The sequence below is a fragment of the Zalophus californianus genome, chromosome 6 (genome assembly GCF_009762305.2).
Source record: "Zalophus californianus isolate mZalCal1 chromosome 6, mZalCal1.pri.v2, whole genome shotgun sequence".
Classification (NCBI taxonomy): Eukaryota; Metazoa; Chordata; class Mammalia; order Carnivora; family Otariidae; genus Zalophus; species Zalophus californianus.
Genome location: NC_045600.1, coordinates 86,684,398 through 86,696,037, shown reverse-complemented (window position 1 = coordinate 86,696,037; position 11,640 = coordinate 86,684,398). Strand labels below are relative to the sequence as shown.

General features: G+C 41.0%; 1 long non-coding RNA gene across 1 annotated transcript; it reads right to left on the bottom strand.

Annotated features, from left to right (window-relative positions):
* Positions 1-246: 246 nt before the first annotated feature.
* On the bottom strand, positions 247-11,387 carry LOC113909415. Its single transcript, XR_003515726.1, has 3 exons — positions 11,343-11,387; positions 2,381-2,752; positions 247-504 (listed from the first exon to the last, which is right to left on the bottom strand). It is a non-coding gene; the product is annotated as an uncharacterized LOC113909415 (long non-coding RNA).
* Positions 11,388-11,640: the final 253 nt, after the last annotated feature.

The following is an 11,640-nucleotide window of genomic DNA, read 5'->3' as shown; positions in this document are numbered from 1 at the left end:
ATAAGCACAGTACAGAATACTCAACCTCTGGGGTACAAAAGAAAACATTGATATTGAGGGCTGAGTTGATTTTAAACTTTGCCTTAACACTGTGTTAATGAGGGCAAAATATTCCTGTGCAGTGGGGCACATGCCTTTTTCTAACACACCGGGTGATACGGTCCCAAGCCATGATGAGTCTGGAGAGGCTGGGAGTACCCAGCCCATGGGCTATGTAACAACTTTTTGGGAAATAGGTAATATGAGGTATTTCAGGTCCTATGGAGAGTTCAACTGAGGGCTGAAGCCTGGAAAACGATCCAGATGGAGTGGCCTCATTTCAATACATATTTATTGAGTACCTATGTATCAGGCACTATGTTGGGGACAAAACATGGTCTCTGTTTCATCTATGTCATCTCAGAATCACACTCAGGATCTGACCTGTACATAGCAACTTGAGAAGATCCATCAAAATGAGTGGTCTTGCATTTTTAGAAGCTTCTTTAAGATTGTGTCCTCCTTCTGAAAGAGTACAAAAAATAAAATGTAAAAGGTGCTCTGTTCTGTTTTTTTTTTTTTTTAAGATTTTAATGTCTAAATAATCTCTACACCCAACATGGGGCTCAAACTCACAACCCCAAGATCAAGGGTTACATGTTCTACTGACTGAGCCAGCCAGGAACCCCCGTCCTGTTCTCTTTAACTCTCAAATGCCCAGCTGAGAAAAAAACACTGAAAATTTAAGCAGATTTTGCTATTGCTCAGTAGGAGTGAGTTAACAGCAATTTTTAACTAAATGAATGCCAACCGTAAGCTAATTTAAACCAAATATGCCAGTCTAAACCATTCTATTGGGCAGTACACTGGTGCAAATTCCATCCTAGCCTGGTTAAGTGATTTCCACCGGATTCCAAATGCCTGGGGAGGAGTAATTTAATTAACGTTTTTCACTGAGGGCGCCTGGTGGCTCAGTCGGTTAAGTGTCTGCCTTTGGCTCAGGTCATGATCCCAGGGTTCTGGGTTCAATCCCCAAGTCCGGCTCCCTGCTCAGTGGAGAGCCTGCTTCTCTCTTTCCCTCTGCTACTCCCCCTGCTTGTTCTCTCACTCTCTCTCTCTGTCAAATAAATAAATAAAATCTTCTAAACAAAACATTTTTCACTGAAATCTTGATTCTTATCTACCATCCTATCCTCCAAAACCTCTCTTTCCCCATGTCTTCTCCACCTGAGAAAATGCCAACCCATGCACCCAGGCACTTGCTCAACCCAGAGATGTTTATGCATTTGCTCTCTGACCTCCCACATCCAATGACCAAGCCCTGTCAATTCTACCGCCAATCCATCTTGAATTCATCTACTTCTCTTTCCCCTAACACTACCCTAATCCAAGTCATCTGTATCTCCCACCCACACAACTGGTCTGCTTACTTTCACCCTGACCTCTATCAAATTCCTCAGATAGATATGTGATTTAACTTAACTTTTTTTTTTTTTTTTTTTGGATATTTCTCCCCTCAGAATGTAAGCTCCTTGAAGACAAAGATCATGTCTGATTTTTTTCCCCTGGGTTATTGCTAATGCCTAGCATATAGTAGGCATCAGTAAAACTTGAGAGAATGAATGCATGAATGCTTTGTAGAATCCCTGCACAATAGGAGTCCTCCTCTGTAAAACAGACAGTTATAGCTCAGAGTCCATTCTCTTAAAAGTCTTTTTTCCCCTTGGGGCCTCATGAACCAGTTCCTCAAAGATAATTGAGTCTTTTTTCTTCCTTCAGGCAGATTGTATGGTGACCTTTCAGCAGAGCCTTTTACGAAGAAATCAGGAGTGAGAGCTCTGATAGAGCATGACTAAATGGAAATAATCCAATCCGAGCCTACCTCTTCTTTAAAGCTTTGGAAAGAAGCGGAGAAATTTTAAAAGAAAAACACCATCTTAGAAACAGAGCCTTGAGGCAATACTGCCATCTGGTGGCAATAATCTTAATCTGCAGGCAACCAAGAACGTTCCCCTTTGCCTTAATCTTTTTTTTTTTTTTAAGGATTTTATTTATTTATTTGACAGAGAGAGACACAGCGAGAGAGGGAACACAAGCAGGGGGAGTGGGAGAGGGAGAAGCAGGCTTCCCACTGAGCAGGGAACCCGATGCGGGGCTCCATCCCAGGACTCCAGGATCATGACCTGAGCTGAAGGCAGACGCTTAACGACTGAGCCACCTAGGCGCCCCTTGATATTCATTTAAATGGGCTTCCCGGGGAAGGAAACTCCCAGAGCAAAGTTATTTTTATCTTCATTGCCCTGTGAAAGAGTTCCCTGTAAGAGTAAAGTTATATTGGCGACAAGACTGAAATAGAATTTGTGCGAGTATAGCCGGTTTCAGTTCTCAGGGATTTTCTCACCTTATTTTCCTTCATTTTTGTTGAATTTTTCACTTCTACTGTACTATTTTCAACTTACAATCAACTTTTTTTCTTCCGAATGTTCCTTTTGAATGTGTTCTTTCCTTTCCTTTTGAAGCAAGTTTTCCTACCAACTTCATAGCCTCTATTTTCTGAGTTCCTTTTTGTTAATTTTGGTCTCTCTCATACCGGAGGCTTTCCTTGATTGTCTGAGGGCAAGCCTTGGCTGTCTTTTTAGGAGAGTAAGGCCAATCGTAGGGGTGAGGCAGGGTAGGACGTTGGGCTGCTCAGTGGAGGATGATCTTTTCAGGAGTGCAGGATTTTGCCCCTCTTGGGCTGGAAAGTTTTCCCAGTGAGGAATTATCCAATCACCTGTGGATGGAGGAGGGAATGGAGTAAGTCTGGTTGCTCGCACTCTGAGAGCTGAGTTGGAAGAGGGGGCTGATAGGTCTTGCCATCTAATATTGACTTTCATGTAATTCCCATTTTCAGTAGAGTATCTCTGTCTTCGGCTATGCCTCATATTTTTTTTCACACACACTCCCCCTTCCAGAGATATCTAGTACCTTCTGGGCCTAAGCTTTCCAGGGGTCCTGAGAATTGGCTTGCTCTGGTTTCCCTTACTAATAGCTTAGTTAGCTATTAGTCCACAAAGTCAGTTCCCACACTTGCACCTGCTTTACAACTTCCCATAGCTCACCACAAAATTATGCATTTTGAGCTTATTGTCTTTTAAGAGGACTTCAGATAAGCAGCAGAGATATATGAATGTGTCCATTGGATCATATTTAAGTAGGAGTCTGCATTATATTCATAAGGCCCCCTCTAATTCTAAATTGTTATTTTAAGTGCATTTTCATTAAAGCAAGAATAACATAGTTGGGAATGATATTGAAGCAAGTACAACTCAGGAATCTCATATCCAAATGCATTAGGAGAAAAGAGGTAATTGATTTTTTTTTCAGTAATCAATCTGGGGAAACTTCAAGGAAGAGACAAAATTTGCAGAACTATCTATATGATAGAAATGTACATCTTGATACAGAGCAGAAGAAAACACTTTTTAATAACTGAACCTAAAACTTTATGTATACATTTTAAGAGCAGCAGGGGTGGAACAAAAAAGAAGTTGAGGGAGCCTGCAGCAAGCTCATTCTTGATCCAGAGTGCAACAGGAACCTACCATCAGGCTTCAGGCAGTGAGATGGTATGAGAAAGGCAGTGAAAGGCAGGATATAGAAAACTGTGGTATCAGCTGGAAGGATAAACTGAAAGAGGAAGAGACGACACACACACACACACACACACACACACACACACACACACACACACAAACCCAAAAAACAAAAAACAAACAGAAGGTTTTTTATAGAAACGGAAAAGTCAATCTTCTAAAATTCGTAGGGAATTGTAAGGGGCCTTGATTAGACAAAACAATACCGAGAAAGAAGAACAAAGTTGGAGGACTCCCTTCCCAATTTCAAAACTTACAACATGGCTACAGTAGTTTAAAATCTGTGTGGTACTGGCATAAGGATAAACATATAGACCAATGAAATAGACCTGAGAATCCAGAAATAAATCCATACATCTCTGGCCAATTGATTTTCAACAAGGATGCCGAGACCATTCAATGAGGAAAGAATAGTTTCTTCAATAAATGATGCTGGCACAACTGGACATCCATACTCCGATCTCATACAATACACAAAAATTAACTCAAAATGGATCAACAACCTAAATATAAAAGCTAAAACTAGAAAACTCTTAGAAAAAAACTTATGGGTAAATCTTCATGACTTTGGATTCTGAATGGACTTTTAGATACGACATCAAAAGCACAAGCAATAACAACAACAAAAAGATAAATGAGACTTCATCAAAATTAAAATCTTTTGTGCATCAAAGGACATTATCAAGAAAATGAAAAGATAGGCCCTAATAGAGCTAAAGAACCAGGCCTGCCTTGTGCCTAAAGGACCTACTTTGGGGGCACTGTGTCCCAGGGGGACATGAGGTCTCCTTTGGGATTTCATTGCAAAATGTATGATTTACCTCCTCACAAAAATAAAAAAAGGAGGAGGAGGAAAGAAAGGAAAAAGAAAATAAAAAGATGACCCACAGAATAGGAGAAAAAAATTTGATGTATCTGATAAAAGGTCTAGTGTTCAGAATATATGAGTTACAACTCAACCACAAAAAGATAAGCAACCCAAAGTAAAAATGTGCAAAGAACTTGAATAGACATTTCTTCAGAGAAGTTATATCAATGGCCAACAAGCACAGGAAAAGATGCTCAACATCACTGGTCATTAGGGAAATGCAAATGAAAACCACAATGAGATACCACTCTAACCCACTAGTATGACTATTTTTAAAATGGAAAATAAATTCTGATGAGAATAGGGAGAAAATGTATACTGCTGGTGAAAATGTAACATAGGGCAACTGCTATGAAAAACAGTTTGATGGTTCCTCAAAAAGTTCAGCATAGACTTACCATACGACCCAGCAATCCCATTCTTAGGTATATAGGCAGGGGAATTGAAAACAGGGACTCAAACAAGTACACGTACATGCATATATTCATACCAGCATTACTCACAATAGCCAGAAGGTAGAATCAGTCCAAATGTCCTTTAATAGATGAATGGATAAACAAATTGTGGTGTACACATACGATGGAATTCTATTCAGCCATAGAAGGAATGAAGCATTGATACATGCTACAACGCGGAGGAACCTCAAAAACACTAGGCTTAGTGGAGAAACCAGACCCAAAAGGCCACTTATTATATGATTTTACTTACATGAAATATCCAGAATAGGTAAATCTATAGAGACAGAAAGCGACTGGTAGTAGCCAGGGACTTGAGGGAGGGAAAAGTGAGGAGTGACAATGGGTACAGGGTTTTCTTTGCGGGTAATGAAAATGTTTTAGAACTTGATAGAGGTGGTGATTTAACATCATGAATGTTCTAAATGTCACTGAATTGTATACTTTAAAATGGTTAATTTTATGTTATGTGAATCTCACCTCAATTTTTAAAAAATAGAGGAGATGCTGAAGGACCCAACAGCAAAGCCTTAGGAGTAAGACAGAAAAACAAACAAAAAATAGTGAAACAAATACAAATACAAAGCAAAAACAAAACAAGGAGGCATAAAACAGAGAATTTCTGCTTGAAGCAATGACGGATGTGAACATTCTTAGCTCAAAAAAAGGGGGCAGAATGTACATAATCAGAAAAAAAGCAAATGAAATAATTTTCTAATTAGCAGAGCTCTGGGAATGCTGGTTGGACAGGTGAGACGTGCTTATCACTTTAAGTTCACTAAGATTCCAAAGGGCAATAAAAAAACTAAGTGGAATAGAGACAGGGAAGAACTCTGCTTTTCTGAGAACCTAGGAAATTTGAAAGAGATAGCTCAGATTGGTTTGAAAGTGGTTACAGAGTAGACTAGAAAAGAAAAACCATTGCAGTAAGGATTAAGATTTACAGAGATATAATGTAAGATAAGAAGATCATGAATACCTAACAGAGACTAGTAAAGCTTTAAGACCTACACTAATCTAAGTAATTTTTTTAAAGATTTTATTTATTTATTTGACAGAGAGAGGGAGAGCACAAACAGGGGGAGCAGCAGAGGGAGAGGGAGAAGCAGGCTCCCCGCTGAGCAAGGAGCCTGACACGGGGCTCGATCCCAGGACTCTGGGATCATGACCTGAGCCAAAGGCAGACACTTAACCAACTGAGCCACCGAGGCACCCCAACTGAGCCACCGAGGTACCCCTAATCTAAGTAATTTGAGAGGAAAGCTGAATTGTATTACAACTATACATTTGTGTATACAGTAATACAGTATGTACATATACTGTAGTATACGTGCTTTCAAGCCCTATGAGTTGAACAACAGACAGGAAAATCTGAGGATTTATGAAGCAATAATCTAACCTTTTTTTAAAGATTTATTTTATTTTACATAGAGAGAGAAAGTGCACGTATGCACTAGCAGGGGGAGGGGCAGAGGGAGAGGGAGAGAATCTCAAGCAGATTCCATGCTGAAAGCAGAGCCCAATGTGGGGATTGATCTCAGGACCCTGAGATCATAACCTGAGGCAAAATCAAGAGCTATATGCTTGGGGCGCCTGGGTGGCTCAGTCGTTAAGCGTCTGCCTTCGGCTCAGGTCATGATCCCAGGGTCCTGGGATGGAGCCCCACATCGGGCTCCTTGCTCGGCAGGAAGCCTGCTTCTCCCTCTGCCACTCTCCCTGCTTGTGTTCCTCCTCTCACTGTGTCTCTCTCTGTCAGATAAATAAATAAAAATCTTTAAAAAAAAAAAAAAGAGCTGTATGCTTAACCAAATGAGCCACCCAGGCACCCCAGCAGTAATCTGACATTTTATTCTCAGAAAAGGTTGAAAGGTTAAATTAATGAGTGTATAAAGGTATGCTTACAAATGTTCATTGCAGCATTATCTTAGCAAAATAACTGATTCAAAGTAAATATTCACTAGTATGGTATGAAATTTTATGGAGACATTAAAAAGGGTGAGGTAGATTTTTATACATTGGTTTAGAAAGAGGTCCAAAACATAACTAAGGGGGGGTGAATGGGAAGCATATTGTAGAGCAAGATATGGGAAAGGGTCTCCATTTTTGTGAAACCAAAGAAAACAAAAAGCCTCAAAGAACAAAATTCTATAAATATTTGTGTTAGCCTAGAAAAAATCTAGAAGATTGCACACCCAACTATAAACAGCAGTTACCTCAGTTGGTAATGGCTGGGAGACTGCTTAAGTTAACATTAAGTAAAGCCCTTAGAACAGTGCCTGGCACAAAACTGGTGTTCATTATGTGTTAACCACCATCATTTTTCCTTTATGCGCTTTGACACTGAATTATTACAAAAATTACTTTTGTAATTAAAAAAAACATTTACAGAATGACAGAAAAACAAATGGCTAAAAACATATGAAATATGCTTAGTTTCATTAAGAATCAAGAAGATACAAATTAAAATTACAGTATCATTTTCTGCCCATCAGATTGGCAAAAAAGGAAAGGGTTTATAATATCAATTTTGGTGAAAATTTGACTAAACCATCATTATCCCACATAAGAAAATCATACCTACCAAAGTTTAAAACATGTATATCTTGTGACCCAGCAACCTCACTCCTAGAAATCAATCTGAAAGATATAGCTGCCATACATACAAAGTGATATGTATAAGGATATTCACCATTTAGCAGTGAAAAACTGGAAATAACCTAATGTCCACCAGTGAAGAACACGTGGAATTCGGCAATCATCAGAAAGAATAAGATCTATATGTATCAATATGGAAAATTCTCTAAGAAGTAAAAAAAAGTTAGTTGTGTATCTGTGCCAGTTACTGATTTATTGCCCCTCAGCTCCAACTCTATCCTTCATAGCCCTGTTTTGTGATACTAGATATTTTCCTTTGTCAGCTGATACAATTTTAAGCTCTATCAGTAGGGGGTGCTAGAGGGATACTGCAGGAGGAAGGGGGAGTCTCTTCCTGGTTCTTAGGTGCTATCCTCATTTTTTTTCTTTGTATTGGGGAAATACCCAGTGATGCTTGCCTACCACTTAGGTTCAAGAGCACCCCAGCCAGGCAGCTTCCCAGTGAGTTTCAACAGCATCCCTGTGTCTTTCCATTTAATTCTGCCAGCATCCTTGTGAGCGGCCTTCCAGAACCTCAGTAGTTTCCAAGTGAGTTTCTCAGCACTCCCAACTCAGCAGTCCAGCCTGCAGTTTCCTGCATGCCAGTCCCAAGTGGCAGCAATTCATCAAACTTCATCATCCAGTGACATCATCTGTCATACGCTCTCCCATAAAGTCCAATCATCAGTCTTGGAGAAAAGAGGCCTCTTCCAAATTTGTTCCTTCCTTGAGCCCTTTGCCTCAACCTTAGACATAGTGGCTGCTCCCTAAATCGGCTATTGTATTGTTTTAGAATTCTTTTTACCCCCTTCATAGTTAATTCCATTACTAGTTAATAATTCTTTATATTAAACTTTCTCTATTTAACATGTGGTTTCTGTCTCCTGACTGAGACTGTAGCTGATACATCTCATTTACATTTTTAAAAAACTGTGTGTGTGTGTGCATGCATACACATTTATGTAAATATATAGATGACATGGAATATACCAAATCATTAACAGTGATTATTTCAGGAAAATTAGTGGGACTGCAGGAATAGGGTAAAAGAGGATTTTATCGGGGCGCCTGGGTGGCTCAGTTGGTTAGGCGACTGCCTTCGGCTCAGGTCATGATCCTGGAGTCCCGGGATCGAGTCCCGCATCGGGCTCCCTGCTCAGCAGGGAGTCTGCTTCTCCCTCTGACGATCTTCCCTCTCGTGCTCTCTATCTCCCATTCTCTCTCTCTCTCAAATAAATAAATAAATAAAATCTTTAAAAAATAAAAGAGGATTTTATCATTTACTCCATATACTTGTCATTTTAATTTTTTACAATAAACATTAATTCAAGCATTATATAATTCAAAACAAATATATATATAATATAGATACATATATAATGCCAATTTCTGGGGATTAAAATACAGTATGAGGGGACTGAGGGTTGCTCTTGGAAATATAAACTAATTATAAATAGAAGAAAAAATGATAAATTGGGGCACCTGGCTGGCTCAGTCGGTAGAACATGTGACTCTTGATCTCAGGGTTGTTAAGTTCTAGCCCCATGTTGGGTGTAAAGATTACTTAAAAATAAAATCTTTGAGGGGTGCCTGGGTGGCTCTGTTGGTTAAGTGTCTGCCTTTGGCTCAGGCCATGATCTCAGGGTCCTGGGATAGCACTCTGTGTCAGGCTCCCTGCTCAGTGGAGAGTCTGCATCTCCCTCTCTCTCTGCCTGCTGCTCCCCCTGCTTATGCTCGCTCTCTCTCTTGATCTCTTTAAAAATAAAAAATAAATAAATAAAATAAAAATAAAATAAAATCTTTGAAAAAAAGGAAAAAATGGTAAATTATTTTTTGAGGCAATGAATAGGGGTGCCTGGGTGGCTCAGTTAAGCGTCTGCCTTTGGCTCAGATCATGATCCCAGGGTCCTGGGATCATGCCCCACATCCGGCCCAGCATTGTCTTGTCTGGTTCCCTGCTCAGTGGGGAGTCTGCTTCTTCCTCTCCCTCTGCCTCCCCCCACCCCTCACCCTCCCCTCCTGCTCTCTCACTCTCTCTCAAACAAATAAAGTCTAAAAAAAAAAAAAAGGCAATGAATCGTGTGGAAAAGACAAATTCTATGTGATAAGGATGCCTGAAATTATGGCACTGCTCGTTATGTCAGGAGTTGCACATGCAGGAAAAATGGTGATAGGAAGATGACTAGCTCCAGCCTCATATTAGTAAGCAGAAGTTAGTACCTATAGTATAAGATGATTATTTATAGATTTAGAGCTTGCGCAAGCCATTCCTAAAACTTGGAGGCCTTGAGCTGAGGGGAAGGCAACAGAGTAAGTCCTGAAGTGCTAACAAGTGTCATTCCAGTAATTTCCGGCTGTATTTTTCAAATTCCTCCCACCCCTGCCTAATTGCCTATTCCACAGTAGCCGTGGCAAAATCCAGTACTACAGTCAGAGCTGTAAAGTAAGCATTCCCTAACTTAGCAGGGACCCCAGAATATAAATTTTTCTTGAAACTGAAGTGTTTTATAGAACCAATCTGAGGGAATGAACTCAAGGTAGTGAAGTAGATTTATATGCCATTCACATACAGTACAGATAACTGAACTTACAAAAAATATAAAGAGTGTTAGACTTAAATGTAAACTGTGTTGTGGTTGAAGGAAAAAAAAGCATTCAACTGAATTGGAATCACACAGTCCTAGCACTATTTAGTATTTCTTTTTACTCAATTAGTTAAGCAGATGGGTTTAAAGTCAGATTTCCTGGGATCAAATCACAGCTCTAGCACATATTAGAAGGTTAATCATTCTTAGCCTATTTTTTCATTTGTAAAAAGGGGAAAAGCACCTACAGCCTTGGTTTTTGAAGAACATATAAGACATGCACAGTATCTGGTACTTACTAAGGTCTCAATACATGTGACTTTCACTCACTTTATGAGTCTCAGGGTTTTTTTACCTAAAAATGAGGGGTCCCTACTAGATTATCTCAAAAGCCCCATTCCTGCTTTACCAGTCTACAAGTTGAGAGATCAAGGATAGGCTTTTTAGGTGGAGGTGGGATGGAAGGAGGTACTACTAGAGAAAATAGTCTAACATGAAACTCAATGAAAGAAATGTTATCAGAAAGGCAGAAAATTCAGTAGAAACTGCCTTCAGGGAGTTCACATCAAGAGAATGTGTCACAGGAGTCAAGGTGCCAGGGACCCTGTAAAGGCAGAAGTAAGATGAGAGATGCCCTTCTCAAAACCGGAGGATGTGCAGGTGATCTTGCAGTAATTTAGAGGATGAATCTGCTGATCTGGTTGTCTAGACCCCGTCCTTTGAGAAGAATGACAGTCTCACTCAGTGGGGCTAAGGAAAACTCCCTGTATCAGTCACCTCTTCAAGGACCAGATCTCACCTCGGCACTCAAAATAATTTGCACGCGTCAGTTTGATGCAAAAGGAGCGGCTAACTCGGTGATCAGACGGGCCCAGGCGATAGCGGACTCCCAACACACTCCCAGTCTTTGCTTTACTGCCCCACTCGGATTGAACCCCTAGGCCATCCCATACTCGGGTGGGTTATCCCATTCTTCCCTTTACCCATTCAGTGTCCCTCTTGCACTCTCCTTAAGTCCTCTCACCGCGCCGCTCCCCTCACATCTCTCCCTGTCCCCATTTCTGCAGGCCCTCTCAAGCTCCCACCCTTTCTTCCCCATTGCTTCCTATCTCTCATCTCCGACGTTTATAATTCACCTCTTTCCCGTTTCTACCCCCGCCCGGTTCACGCCCTTTCCCACTCTCACCCTCGTCTAGCTGACGGTGGCTCGCCTACCCAAGCAGGATTGAAGGTGCAAAGGCCCCGCCCAGGGTGCGTGACGTCCAGATTCTCCCGCCCACCTGAAGGCGGAGCTCGAGAGCGATTGGTCCCCATGGTGCACCTCCCAGGACTGGGACCTCTCCCCTACCAACCTGGGCGTGTCGGACCACTTCCGCCACCGCTGGGCACCGCTTCTGCAAGCAAGTCTGGCGGCAAGGGGTTTGTCTCGTTCTTGCTGGGATTGTGCGCGGTTTCGCTGTACTTCCTCCAACTTTTCAGTCGGT